Source organism: Zonotrichia leucophrys, chromosome 6, assembly GCF_028769735.1.
Source record: "Zonotrichia leucophrys gambelii isolate GWCS_2022_RI chromosome 6, RI_Zleu_2.0, whole genome shotgun sequence".
Lineage (NCBI taxonomy): Eukaryota > Metazoa > Chordata > Aves > Passeriformes > Passerellidae > Zonotrichia > Zonotrichia leucophrys.
The window spans coordinates 29,500,144-29,513,633 of NC_088176.1; the positions used below are offsets into that span (position 1 = coordinate 29,500,144).

Sequence of the window (13,490 nt, forward strand, 5' to 3'; positions counted from 1 at the left end):
TGCATGCACAGGGAACACTGCAATACTGTGTAACTACAGCCATCCATGGGTTACACTCCTGGTTTATAGCCAGCAGTAGTCTAAGAAATTTAAATTAAACTGCCATAAAGTAGGCAGGGGCAGTCTTTTTAGTCTTGCCACACAGTACAGCAAGAAATGTATTGTGCTGTATATTTGCCTTATTACTTAGCTTTTCCTGACAAGAAGCAAGTTTACTCAAACACCAAAACCAGAGAGAACTTTAAGGCTTAAATCCATATGCTCTTTCAGCTAGACATCAGTAATATCCATTTCTTCAACAACTCACAGTGCAAAGGGTTATTATTTTCCCTGCAGAACTCTAATCTGATAACAAGCCAAGACTCGAGCCAAATCTCAGCAAAAAAAAAGAAAAAAAAATTCTGTCTTCCTCTTTTTTTTTTCCCCTTGCTCACAGAACATTACCAAACTGGCCTTTAGTGTAAGTTCAGCTCACAGAAGTAGTTCTTGAAAACCATTGGTGGAGAGTGCATTTCCTTCTCCTTTCAGGTTGAAAAGGAAACTTTCTGTGAGTTTACTGTAATGGAGTATTTGTCTGTATCAAAAACACCCTGACCTCTCCAGCCACAAGATTAAATACCAGCAGCCCACTCTGTCACTAGTTCACTATTAGGAAATTACATGGGAGGAAAGACACAACATAAAATTCACAGGGAGAAAAACAGAAAAAAAAAAAGACATCGGTAGTGGTGGGAGTGAATGAACAAGCTTAATAATGAAGGCAGTAAAAAGGAAAATACCCTCTGGCCAATTGATAATAAAAGGTTACTTGAGGCAAAGGATCAGATCCTGAGCAGTGCAAACTGGCCCAGCTTCTCCAACCTCAGCAGAGCAACAGTGATTTACAGCAGCTGCAAAAAGCCCCAGGAGACAGAAAAACCCAGCTATAAAAATGGAACTGGAGGCCCACATTTTGAAAAGCTTCCACTCACTTTTAGCACCAGACTGAGGTACAGAGGTGACTCTGAGGGTTTGTTTCTGCGGGGGAGCTCCTGTGAAGTAAGCTGAAGTGTGAATTTACACTGCATTTATTCTGGGTCTTAAGTAGGCTGCAAATTCACACCCAACCTATTTTACAGGGATTTCCCCAAGTAGATAAGCCCTAAATTTGCCTCCTAATCATGGAGGTATACAAAATAAATAGATGCTTTCAAAACTGCAGATCGACACAGGAATCTCTCTCCTGCTTGTAGGGGAAGTGGGTACTGAACAGTATATATTGTATTGTAGTCCTGTAGTGCATGGTGCCCTTCTTCCAGCCACAGACCCCAAGGTCCCCTCCAGCCATCTCTCTCTTTTTAAACCCCTGGATCTGTCCCAGCTTCATGTCCTGGCTTCTCCTTTCCCCACTGCAATTCCACATATGAAGATCCACATTTCTTTGCCTACTCACCCCTGACCCTCAGGGGCAGCAGTAACTCCTCATCCTCCTGCAGAGGTGGTGTCTCCTACCAGTTTCCTGCACCTCAACCTATCTAACCATGTCTCACTCACCCCCAGAACCACTGCATCCCTGGTTAATGCATGTCCTTTGAAACCTCCTTCAGAGCCATAAGGTTAACTCCGTGCCAAGAAATGCCAAGAAGCTGGGCAAGATTATTCACACTTTCTTGGCTGGAAGATGTTTTACACACAGCTGGATGGGCAGCCAGAGGCCTTTGGCAGGAGCCAAGAGAAAGCAGCTGGTATGGTCACAGCTTCACCAGGGTCTCAGGATGGGCATTTGGTCCTCAGCAGGCTAGGGGGACCAGCTTGGATCACACAAGGCCTGGGCTCTTGCCCTGGGGGGTACAGGAGGCTGTAATGGAGCAGAGCATTTATGCCTTGACTAATCTGGGACAGGGCACTGCTTGAACAGCTGCCTGTGCTGGCTCAGGTGCCAACTGAGTCCCACCTGTGGCCATAGCACCCTAATACAGTGATAGCAATGTATCCTGAAGGATCCTTTTCAACAAGTCAATTTAGCAACATTCTCTGTCACCTGAAGCAAACACCAGGTTTCTCAAAAGCAGCCTGGAATGCTTTCCTTCAGTGAAATGCCTGGTTTTTCAAGGCATGTAAGTCTGAAAGTCAGTTAACACTTAAAAGTTTGAATTTTCAGGGTATCATTTCCTTCATTTGTAGCTTTCCCAGGCTATAGATTTCCTGTCTATCATCTCTCTCTTGGTGTTTAAAACTCCACAGCCAAGCTATTCTAAGTCCTTACTGAGCCTACCACTTATAAGGTAACAGGGATAGCCACCAGCATATTCCCTAAACAGGGCAGCCCAGAGAATTCAGCCATCAAAACACACCCAGCAAGGCAAAGGAACAGGACCCTCCATGTTGTTTTAACAACCTATCCCCTGAAATCATTGGCAATACTAATCTACTTATCTTGCAAGTAGACAAATGTACATGACTTTCCCATGCAATAAAACACTGATTAAACTTAGAGCATTTCAGGCAGGTCATATTTCTCAAATGAAAATCAGACCTTATTAACCCTCAAAGGAAATTCCACATAAAACACAGCATCAAAAAGCCAGAAGCATGTAAGCATTCAGCCTGCATTTCAGTCAAAATTCAGTGATTCCTTTAACTACTCAGTTGCAAAGTTTTCAGAAGAACAATGAGCTGTCCTTAGAAAGCAGGCCAGTAGAAGGACCCCTGCTCTCCACTGCACTCCTCCCTACTCTGTCACATTGTAGGGAGGCCTTTATGCCCTGCTAAATGTAAAATATTTTAGAAAAACAAAACCAGGAAACAAAGTGGGATTTGGTCAAGAGTTCATGCTGGCTGAATCACTGTGGTGTGGAAACCACCAGCTCTAAAGATGGAAAGTCCGGAGCCATTCATTACCTCAAAGAAAAAAAAATAAAAAAAAAAAAAGAAGACCCTCAAGACCCATTTAGCTTGCTGGTAAGCTGCCCCAACACCTGAAACATAAAAGAGGCTACCTATTGACAGATGCCTTGATATTTTTCCTCTTCATCTCTCTCAGAGCACAGCCAGCAATTTGATCTGCACCACAGTTTTTCATATTGGGTGCAGTGAGAATTGTTTAAATGTCACTCCCTGACTCAACATGCAGAAATGCTGTAGGGTCAGAGCACTGCTTCTTCCCTCCACATCCTGCACCTATTGCCCTCTTCAGCCTTTCCCAAAGGGAAAAAATCTACATACTTTACAGATTGAATATGGCCAGTTCCTAAGTAGAAATCCATTCAGACTTCTCTGGATTGCCTTGGAACCTCTCAGATAACTAGAGGAAATATTGCTCAGAAGCAATTACAGTCAACTGCTCTTGGACAGATAATGGGCACATTTAGGGAGGCATACAGCCATTTTGAAAGAGGCCTGGAAAATCTTAACATTGTTAAAATGTGTATTCACAGCTGCTGATAAGATCTAGTAACGATGTCTGTGTTGTGCCGGTGCATTTCATCGCCTTTCACCAGCCAAAATCTTACCAGCAAATCATTTCAGCAAACTTTAAAAGGCAGTGCTGTGCCCAGGGCTTGTAGGAAGAACAGTTCTTGACAATCTCACCATACATTTTTTACTTTCCTTGCTTCCAAAGCACTGGCATACAGAAACACACTATACTTAGGCACAAATAGATTTGTCTCAGCTAACCATCACATTATTTGACATAATGCTGTCACTAAAGCCAAGAATCCTACCAGCTTCCAGACTCACCTGAGTGCTGTGCAGCCTTTTTGTCCATGCTGCACGGGGTGACCAAGAGCTGCAGCACAAAGGGAATGAACCTGTGCTGCAGAAGAAGAGAGCTGGTCCAAAGGCTAAATATTGTAACATGAGGAAACCTAGGATCAGCAGTTCTGCAACATATTTCCTTACACAGACTTATCTCCATCATTTATTCTCTCTGTGCCCCCGCTCTGTAAAATGGTACTTTTATATAACAGTCTCTGTGAGAATATGGTATGAAGTGGCACATTGACAGGGAACATGGAAATACCTCTGAATCTATAACTCCACATTACCAATCAGTCATCTGAAACACCCAAAAATGAATGATTCCAGAGAATGTTACAGTGGAAGTGACTCACAAAAGACTGAAGAATCAACCCTCTCCTGAACTGAATTCAGTTTTGTGAGTGTAAGCTTTAAAGGGTTCATTTACCATAGTGATTCCATTTGGAAAGCAGTCTTTGAAAATTATAAGCATCTTTCTACAGAGTAAACTGGCAGCTAGCAGCAATGTTATTTCATAGCACTGGTGTCAATGACCATGGAAGCCTTCCAACTCAGCAAAGCATGTTCCAGGATGTCTTGAGAAAAAGATACATAAAACCAGCACAATCAAAAGCCTGTTGGGCATTAGTTTTGCACACTTAATGGAGCTGGTGCTACAAAGTGCTTCTAGACATATCAAAATTTCACAGGCAATATGTCAGAAGGCAATCCATCCTGAAATACTAAATCACAGTACACTTCAGATATGCACCAACTTTACCTACAGAGGCTTGCATCAACCAATGAATCATTCTCCCTTTCTCTTTCTTGCAGGGCTTTTAAGGCATGACAGCTCCTGGTGACCTCCTCTGGTGCCCTGGTCCTCAGGACTCTCACTGCTCTCAGCTCCCCATGCTGCCAGCACCTGTAACATGAAACAGTGCATTCTGAGTACTCCCTCTGCCCCCTCCCATTACACTGGTGCTCCAGTTTGAAGTAGCTTGTGAAGAACTTGTGGAGGACTTCAAGTAGTGTGCTTCTGAAGCCAGAATCCCCCACTTTGACCTATTTCTGCTCTTGGACTTACTTGTCCTGTTATTATGATTTTAGGTATGAAAAAATCTCAAATTCATCACTAACACCAAATTAATATGAAGTAACACAATTTTCTGTGATTTCTCAGATTTCATGTGACTGAATTTCTATGTGAGTTCCACCAGCACAATCTGAACCTTCCCATTACCTATAGAGAAATCATGTTCTTTTCTCTTTCCATTAACTGCAGCATCTCTTTGTGGGCTAACCCAGGACACACAGAACTGAATGAAAGGAACTCAGCTGACTGCAAGAGGCAGTCCCCTAAATGCACTTAATGAAGTAATTCAAACAACTGATGCTATTTATGTTGAATTTCATGACTATCTGACATTCAGAGATAACTATGTATGTTCTGTGTCTTTAGCAAATACATTTTTCCTATTATACAATCTGAAAAAAATACTGGTTTTGTTCTAATGTAATTTTAAGAATCAAATTTATATACAAGACCTTTAGAAAACAGAGACCCACCTCTAAATGCAAAGAACAAACATTTGCATTACCTATTTATATTAAAATATGCAGAAATTTCCAAAGTATTCAGTCAACTTATAAATTTTTATAACTTCTTAGAATTGTTAACATTTTTTTAACACACAGCATTATTTCAGCTTTGTAGAAGGCTCAATAACAATCTTTCTGGTCTGGAAAAAAAGGAAAGAACATTATAATAAAGAATGCAGAATAAATAAAAACAAAACAGTACAAGCCGTACATCCACGCATACAAAGACAACTTTCATGGTGAGCTATAAGCAAGTATAATAACACAATGTGCTGCATGTTGATTTCACCAGTGAAAAGAATTTCTCCAGTTATTGAAGACTTTCCTGGCAGAATTTCAGAAAAAAAAATTCTGACATTCTCCCAATCTGACTTCTGTGCAATGCAAGTCATGCACATTTTAAATACCGATGAATAATGCTGCCTTTCTTCTGAGAACTGTTAACAGCTGTAGAAACTATTATAGCCTGCTTAAAATCATGTCTCTGTAGTCAATACTCTCCAGACACTTAGCAATACTAAAGCTATTCCTGGGACTAAACTAGAATTGCTATGTGAGTACAAAGTTTGATTTATGTTGAAATGAAACAACAAACATCTGATCTTTCCTTTTTTTTAAATAGCCATTCACACAAACACAAGAATCAGCTGCATAACTAGAAAGTGATGTACCAAATTTACAGAAATTGGACAAAGGAAGACCACCCACAGTTACCTCCAAAAAGAAAAGATTTGTGAAAGGGTGAAAGATGGCTGGTTAAGAGACTTTGTACAGCCATGGCCACCCTAATGTCTTCGTGGTGAGGCTGTGGTGTACAAGTGTTGTTTCATGAATCTGGTTTTTCAAGTTTTCTGAAATACACAAAACTATCAGCAGCCCAGTCCAATATCTTGGCAATGCTCATCACCAGCTGCTCTCAGATAGATCACAGGCACAGTGGACTGCATAATAAAATCATCCAGATGCATTCAAGAGGAAGTCAAGATCTCTGTGTACTAACATTATTTTTTCACATCACAGGGCACAGGTGGGAACAGGAGAAATGCTCTGTTGTGGCTACTCTGACATTTTGAAATGATGGCTGGAAAAAAGAGACAAAACACAAGTAGAACAAGTGCAAACCTCAAAAGGCATAAGATTTCAGATTACGTTCCATAGATTCGTGTATATTACTAAGATTCCTCATTCTAACAAACTGCCACCAAAATTCCTATTTTTTTTACACATCTTCACCTTTCAAGAAATAAAAACACCTAAGTAAATATTATCAGAATTTTGAGGGTTTATGGTCTCTTACAAACACAGCAATAAATTTGACTAGTAACAATAATAAAGGGAGGACTAAGCTAATTTCAAGTAAGTCTCTTCCTCCAAAAGAGTACCATAAATCAATCAAGAAGCCTTAAGCAGCTCCATATTAATTCTCCAGTTTCTTCTAGATTAATTCTAAATCTTTAGCTCTTAAGGTATCTAGAAAGGTGAAAGATAAGCTAATTGCTCATTTCATTATTAGTTTTTCTCCAGTCAGTAAGTTACCTTATTCATAGCACCACAATTCATCTTCTAATCAGAGCTTTCACGGCGGTTTTGTGGTATTACCAGTATGGCACAGGGACACCTCCACCTTCTCCAGCAGACATGCAAGGAGCAGAATAACCTGTGTGCCCTCCTGCTGCCCCAGGTGCCATCAAACCCAGCTCTCCACACAGCCCTTGTGCTTGCCTGGGGAAAACATGACTGTGGTATCAGTGCTGCTCTCCAAAAAGCTGCTGCTGGCTCCCCCAGTAACATTTACCAGGCACGACTGGTGCAGGTGCCCAAGGATGGAAACTCACTGTCACTAAAACCTGACTTGCCCACCCCCGCTGCAATGGGACTGAGCGAGACTGAGGGCTCCAGAGGCAAAACAAAGCTTGAAATTCTGAATGCAGACCTAACACAGGGCACAAATGCTGCCATCCTCTCTACTTTCAGATCAAATTCAAGTTGTGTGCTCAAGATCCCAATTTGGCTTTACAAAGTCCTATCTCAGGCTGCTTCTTTGCACCTCTGTGCTCTGAGCCTTATCCCATGCTGCTCTCTGGGCTAAGATCTCCCCCTCTGGGAAGGGTTTGGATGTTCTATCTCAATAAATTTGGGATAACACTAATTCAGTGGGAGTAAAGCTGACCCGTATCACTGGGGCTCTCTTGCCAAGCATCCCCTGCCTTTCCTCTTGCCCCATCCTGTCTTTATTTAGTGTCTGTAACTCTTCCCTTCTCCTTAGCTGTTGGCCTACACTTCATATTTGCCAATTTTGCCACCCTCAGACTGAGAGTTCCTACAGGCAGAATACCAGGTTGTTAGATTTTCCCTTACTTTGTCTATAAAATGATGTCTATTCAATGTTTTCCCATAACAATGGAAAGAGATGATCAATTTACAACACCAAAGGAAGGAAAAAGTGTGCACATAAGCAGGAAGAGGACAACTATTTTCTTAAATTGTAATAGGCAACTAAGGAACTGGGTTTCTTTCAAAATCACTGATCTTATACAAGGCAAAAAGGCATTTTTTAGAAAAAAGCATAAGAAAGTCTCTAATAACCTTGGTGCCTATCATATCCTTTGGTCTGGGAATTTCAGCTTGACTCTGGCTCTCAATTCAACAAAGTTACAAGGTAATTCTGCAAGTACAATCCTCTAAGGACTGCAAATGAAAATAAAAGTCATGTTCAAATCAACTGATTACAAGGTCACGTATTTGAAATCAAAGCAGCAGGGAACCAAAAAGTCTTGCAAAATTTACAAAATAAGCAGAAATCATTCAACCAGAAAATTCTCACAGGTATAACCTGGATCTGCTTAACTCAGTGGTCAGTAGTTCCACTGAATATAGTAAGAATTAGGCTGTGAGTTAAGAGATCAGATAATTTGTAATGGGAGGCTAACAGTGGACCACATGGAAAATTAAGTGGTTTGGAATGCAGACAAGCTTAGAGAGAGGGTGAAGCAATGGCTGTTTTGAGAACCCCTATTGGGCACTGCTGTAGAGTGCTAATAACATGTCAAATGCACTAACAGCTGCAACACAGGCAGAAGGAGTCAAACGACCTTACATAATGATATAAAAAAGTGATTTCATCCATCACAAAAAAGAAATGTAACAGAAAAATCTCTAGCATGTAGGCATAAGTGTGAGAACAGATCTTCCCAGCAATACATCAGGAAGATCTGATCTTTGGCACTATTTCCAGAATGACAAAACTTTTAGACAGGTTACCTCTTTACCTGTCTGTGGGTAGCAGAGTCACTGATAACTGAAAAACTCTTAAGCAACCTTCTGTGATGTTTCCTGTTGCAATCATTGTGCATTGACTGCTCAGAACTGAATGGTGCCTGGAATCATTATTCCAAAACAAGTAACTATCCATCCAGATATTTACACTGCCTCTCTCCTACTGCAGAGAGACTACAAATACGAGCACACAGGGGCAAACAATACTATTAACACTTCTTGCTTTGGCTGGTATTGCTGTGTTAGGGCAGTCCACGGGCAGGTGCTGTCGTTTCTGACAAGCCTGTTGGATAACAGCGACAGGAATCTGTCAGATGCAGCCCACACACAGGATGTGTCCCGCACAGCGTGCTGACCTCCTCCAAAGAAGTTTCATTTTAGAATTCTACGGAACATGTTACAAATACCAGCTGGCAATGTGCGATGTATCAGAGGGAAAGGAGAGAGGGGCAGTACAAATAACGAGGGAACGCCCTCCCAGGGCAGCAGGGGGCTTTGCTGGAGCCCGCTGTGTGCGCGCTTGGAGGAACAGGCAGGATCTGTGGGACAGGGACGGGATCTGTGTGACACGGGGACGGGATCTGTGGGACAGGGACGGGATCTGTGGGACAGGGACGGGATCTGTGGGACAGGGACGGGATCTGTGGGACACGGGGACGGGATCTGTGGGACACGGGACGGGATCTGTGGGACAGGGACGGGATCTGTGACAGGGACAGGATCTGTGGGACAGGGACGGGATCTGTGGGACAGGGACGGGATCTGTGGGACAGGGACGGGATCTGTGACACGGGACGGGATCTGTGGGACACGGGAGGATCTGTGGGGACGGGATCGTGGGAGCTGATCTGTGGACAGGGATGGGATCTGTGTGAACAGGACGGGATTTGTGTGACACGGGACGGGATCTGTGGGACAGGGACGGGATCTGCGTGACAGGGACGGGATTTGTGTGACACGGGGACGGGATCTTGACACGACGTATCTGTGGACAGACGGATCCTGCGTGACCATGAAGGGACCTTAAGAGACAAACTATCAGTATAGACACCCCCTAGCCTGAGCAATACTGTCCTTCTCCACCCTGTTTCGAGCATGCTCCCCATTACTGGAGAGGGACTGACTGGATAGGTGTCAATACCTTAACTACACAAATATATTTGGGAGAGCATTACAGCAGCGTGCTGAGAGCTTGGGTTCAGTATGGTATGCAACATACAACAGCAGTATTGTCTTTTTAACAAAAAGTTTTTTTTAAAAAGTCCCTGACATTATGATTTGGCTTTTGCAAATTGTATTAAGACTGGTGCAGAAACTATTAGCAAAGAAGAGATTTGTGAACACCACCAAAATGATTCACCAGTCCCTCAGTAGGAAGTGGTATCATTGCATCATATCTTCATGAGAATGGCAGAAGAGATGCATTGTTTCACAGGACAGTGAAGTGCTGTATTTTCCAAAATAAAAGTATTAAATCTGCAAGTGTGTATGACAAGTGAGAGGAGGAAAATTGTCTGGACAGTGATGATCAGATGCTTGTACACACTATTGAACATTTACAACCTGGTCTGGGATAAATGGCAAGCTGAGAGTATTGTACAAATTATACCACAGTCCAACCAGATCCTTTTCTATCTGAACCATCACTTCTTGCTTAATCCCTCAAGCCAAAACCAGTTAAATCCTTTCCTGCTCCTTGTTTAGCAGCCATATAGTGAGTCTGTTCTCACATTCTCTTACCTAACTCAGTCCCACGCTCTCTGACCCACATCTCTGCATCTCAGAACAGGCACTCAGCCTTGCCAGGCACTTATACACCTTAGCAGTACACCTGCTCCTACCCTTTGCCATGCCCAGCATCATTACCCAGGTGCTCCAGTGCTTCTTATATCAAAAGACTGCTGCACAGCCAGGTGCCTAGGGAACCCCAAAGCTCTCCCAATGCCTGTGTTACACAGATTTTGCCTTGTGGCTCACACTAAGGAGAAGCTGGATGCACATGCAAGGCTGCTAGGGAGCAGAGAGCAAGGAAGTTTTAAGTTTCAGCATGTATGCTACATGTCTTCAAGGATGACACATTGGATAACTAAAAACGAAAGGTTTTTAGTTCTTAGAACCATACCTCGTGTTGGACATGCTCTCTGCAGTTGTGCTGGGAGGTATTAGCTTGTCAGCACCTCAAAGCCCTAAGCATGCTGCACTCTGCCATGCCTTTTAATTAATGATCTGCTCCTTGCACAGCAGGCAGCAGGAGCTTGCAGCTACATAACTACCGAACTGACAATGACAAGCTGGCATCACCCAGATTAAGAGGATTTTCTTTCTTTTAATCTTATTCCTTCTCCTCAGCCTGCTCTACGTTCCAAGAGGTCAAAGTACTATCCCTCCAGTTCACTTAACAGCGATGCTTCTCCCTCACCTACAACTCTTCTCTCAAAAACTTACACTTAAAGCACCTGACATCAGCAGCCCCAAGCATTAAGACAATAAAACTTGTGTTGCTTTCCTCCCCGGCCTGCTGCCCACCTGTGCCAGAGACAGGGGACACTTTGAATCCAGGGAATTGCCACAGAAGAGAATGGCAAATTTTTGACTCACTTATTTTCTCCAAAATTCCTTTAACTCTCTGCAGGAAGACTGGCGGGTCTGTTGCTATGCAGATCTGGTGGCCCACAGCATGCCAGAGGCTGCTGTCAAATCAAGGCTTTAGGAGCAATCACAGAGCAGCAGGCACATCCAAACAGCACTGGAGAAGTCATCTGCAAGGAAGAACAAGTCCCATGCCATGTAACATGAAAGCAAGTAATAAGTATTTATTCTGCTATCACTCCTAAACTCTTGGGGACTGGGACTTTTTTATGCAACTCATATCCTCCAATCTAGTAACCTCAGTTCCCTGGAGACTGGTGCTGTAGGACACACAGACAGGGCTGAGAGCTGAGAAGCTCTGGGATTTCTGATGTATCCAGCCCCACTCAGAGCCAGCTAGAGTGATGCAGGACTGCTCATGCAATCCATCTGCTTCCCTGGGTTCACCTAGAAAAGCAAAACACCAGCCCTCCAGCTCAGCCCTCAGTCACATGAAGCAGCAGAGTGGAAGGAAAGCTGCAGTCTTTATTTCAGCAGTGCCCACAGGCTCTGGTGCACTGACCGACAGTTCCTGTCCCACAGAGCTGCATCTAAAATAACAAACAGCCAAAGGGAGGACACACACACCAACAGGAAACTTGACAGTGATTTTTCTGGGTGGTGGACAGTGAGTGACTGTATTCTTGATACAGTTGCAAGCAAGACCTCAGGGGTCTTGAGAAACAAAATGGAAATGCCACTTGCTTTAGACAAACACACAAAGCACTGGGCCTGATTTTCCACTGGTGACCCTTACATAACATCCATGTAACCCAAACGATTTTCACATTTACTCCTCGTACAATTAAAAAAGAAGATAGTCTAATTTTCTGTTTGGTTTGGAGAAAAAGCTACTGCTTTTGGCATAAGAAGCATAAGTAACCTGTTAGCAAGCATTTTAGAAAACATCTCAGTTTGGTGAACATATTCCCTCAAGTTATTTCTATGATCTAAGTGAGCAGCAAGTACTGTACTCATCTCTTCTCAAAATTATCCACTATCATCAGCTAATGAGTCCTGCATTGCAAATTCCATCCAAAAAGCCTCCTTGTTGTGCATGCACAGCACTTCACCCAAGTCATGGAGACATTCCCCAGACAGAGGAGACTGAAATAGATCAGACACCCATTCTGTAACGATTACCTGGAAAAGTGAATGATTCCTTTCTTCTGTGTATTATCAAACCTCATGTACCACAGGAACAGAAGCTTAAAGGCCACAGGACTTTCACTTCATGTGTGCATCTTCCACTGATGTCAACTGGAACGAGTGTGAGCACCTGATTCTCAGCCAGTGTAACTTCTGCCAGGAACTACTTTCAAACATATCCCATCAACTCCGGGCTCACATTTGTATCCAAATAAAATTTCACATCTCTCCACACCATCAAGATTTGTACTTGAAAGTGGCAATATTTAGTTTGTGCAAGTAAAACTTACTTTATCAAATACTGAAGGCTCTTTGAAACTGAAAGCACTTACAGATCTTGGCTCCAGGAAAAACATTCTCTGCTCTCCAGTTTCAAATGGGATGGCCACATTTCTAGGCATAAGGACAGCTGATAACTTATGGTGAGATTACCACAGGTTAAGAATTTAACAAAATAAAGATGGCTTAAGCCATCTTCAGCACATGACTTCTGCATAAAGAGCAGAGTTGCTGGAGTTCAGCTGGTTCCTGAAGCACAGCTGAAGAGTGGCAGTGTTAAGCTAAAGCATCACAGCTGACTCTAATTGTCTCTTATATTCTAAGAGCTAAACCATCCTTGTTCCAAGGCATGGGTGAAAATACTGCAAGAAATGCAGGTCATGGAGTAGAAGAAAGGTTATTTTGAACTTCTTAGACTTCTCACAAAGTTTTCAGTTTCTGAAGATAGATTTAACCAATTTCATCATTTTGGTTACATCAGAACATCTTTATATTAGAACAACCGACCTTTTGTTGTCAAGCCCCTTTTTTAATTCTAGCTATATGCCATTCCCTTGAACTCAAAAAGCTCAGATTCACACATAAAGATTGAGATGAGATAATGGAAATAAAAGATAATGAATCAGCTGGTTTTGTACACAAAATAAGCATCTGTAATTACAAAGCAGTCAACACACTGACTCTGACTTCCATTACACACTGGCCCCTTGGGATCCCAGGACTTAAAATCACCTTTGCTCTCTCTGTCACAGGTCAAGTATAGCTCAGCCAAACCAGGAGATTTGTGCCAAACAGTTTGTATTTCCAACAATTAAATACTGAATTCTTCTTTTAGG

General features: G+C 42.6%; 1 long non-coding RNA gene across 2 annotated transcripts in view; it reads right to left on the minus strand.

Annotated features, from left to right (window-relative positions):
• LOC135449929 (uncharacterized) overlaps positions 1–13,490 on the minus strand; it is a 56,081-nt gene that overhangs the window by 33,374 nt on the left and 9,217 nt on the right. Inside the window, exons 1-2 of one of the 2 annotated variants that reach the window (XR_010440901.1) lie at positions 5,322–5,431; positions 4,502–4,645 (exon numbers count right to left, since the gene is read on the minus strand). This is a non-coding gene — a long non-coding RNA (uncharacterized LOC135449929). Of the gene's footprint in view, positions 1–4,501; positions 4,646–5,321; positions 5,432–13,490 lie in introns of those variants that run through there. The other variant, XR_010440900.1, reaches the window with a different exon arrangement.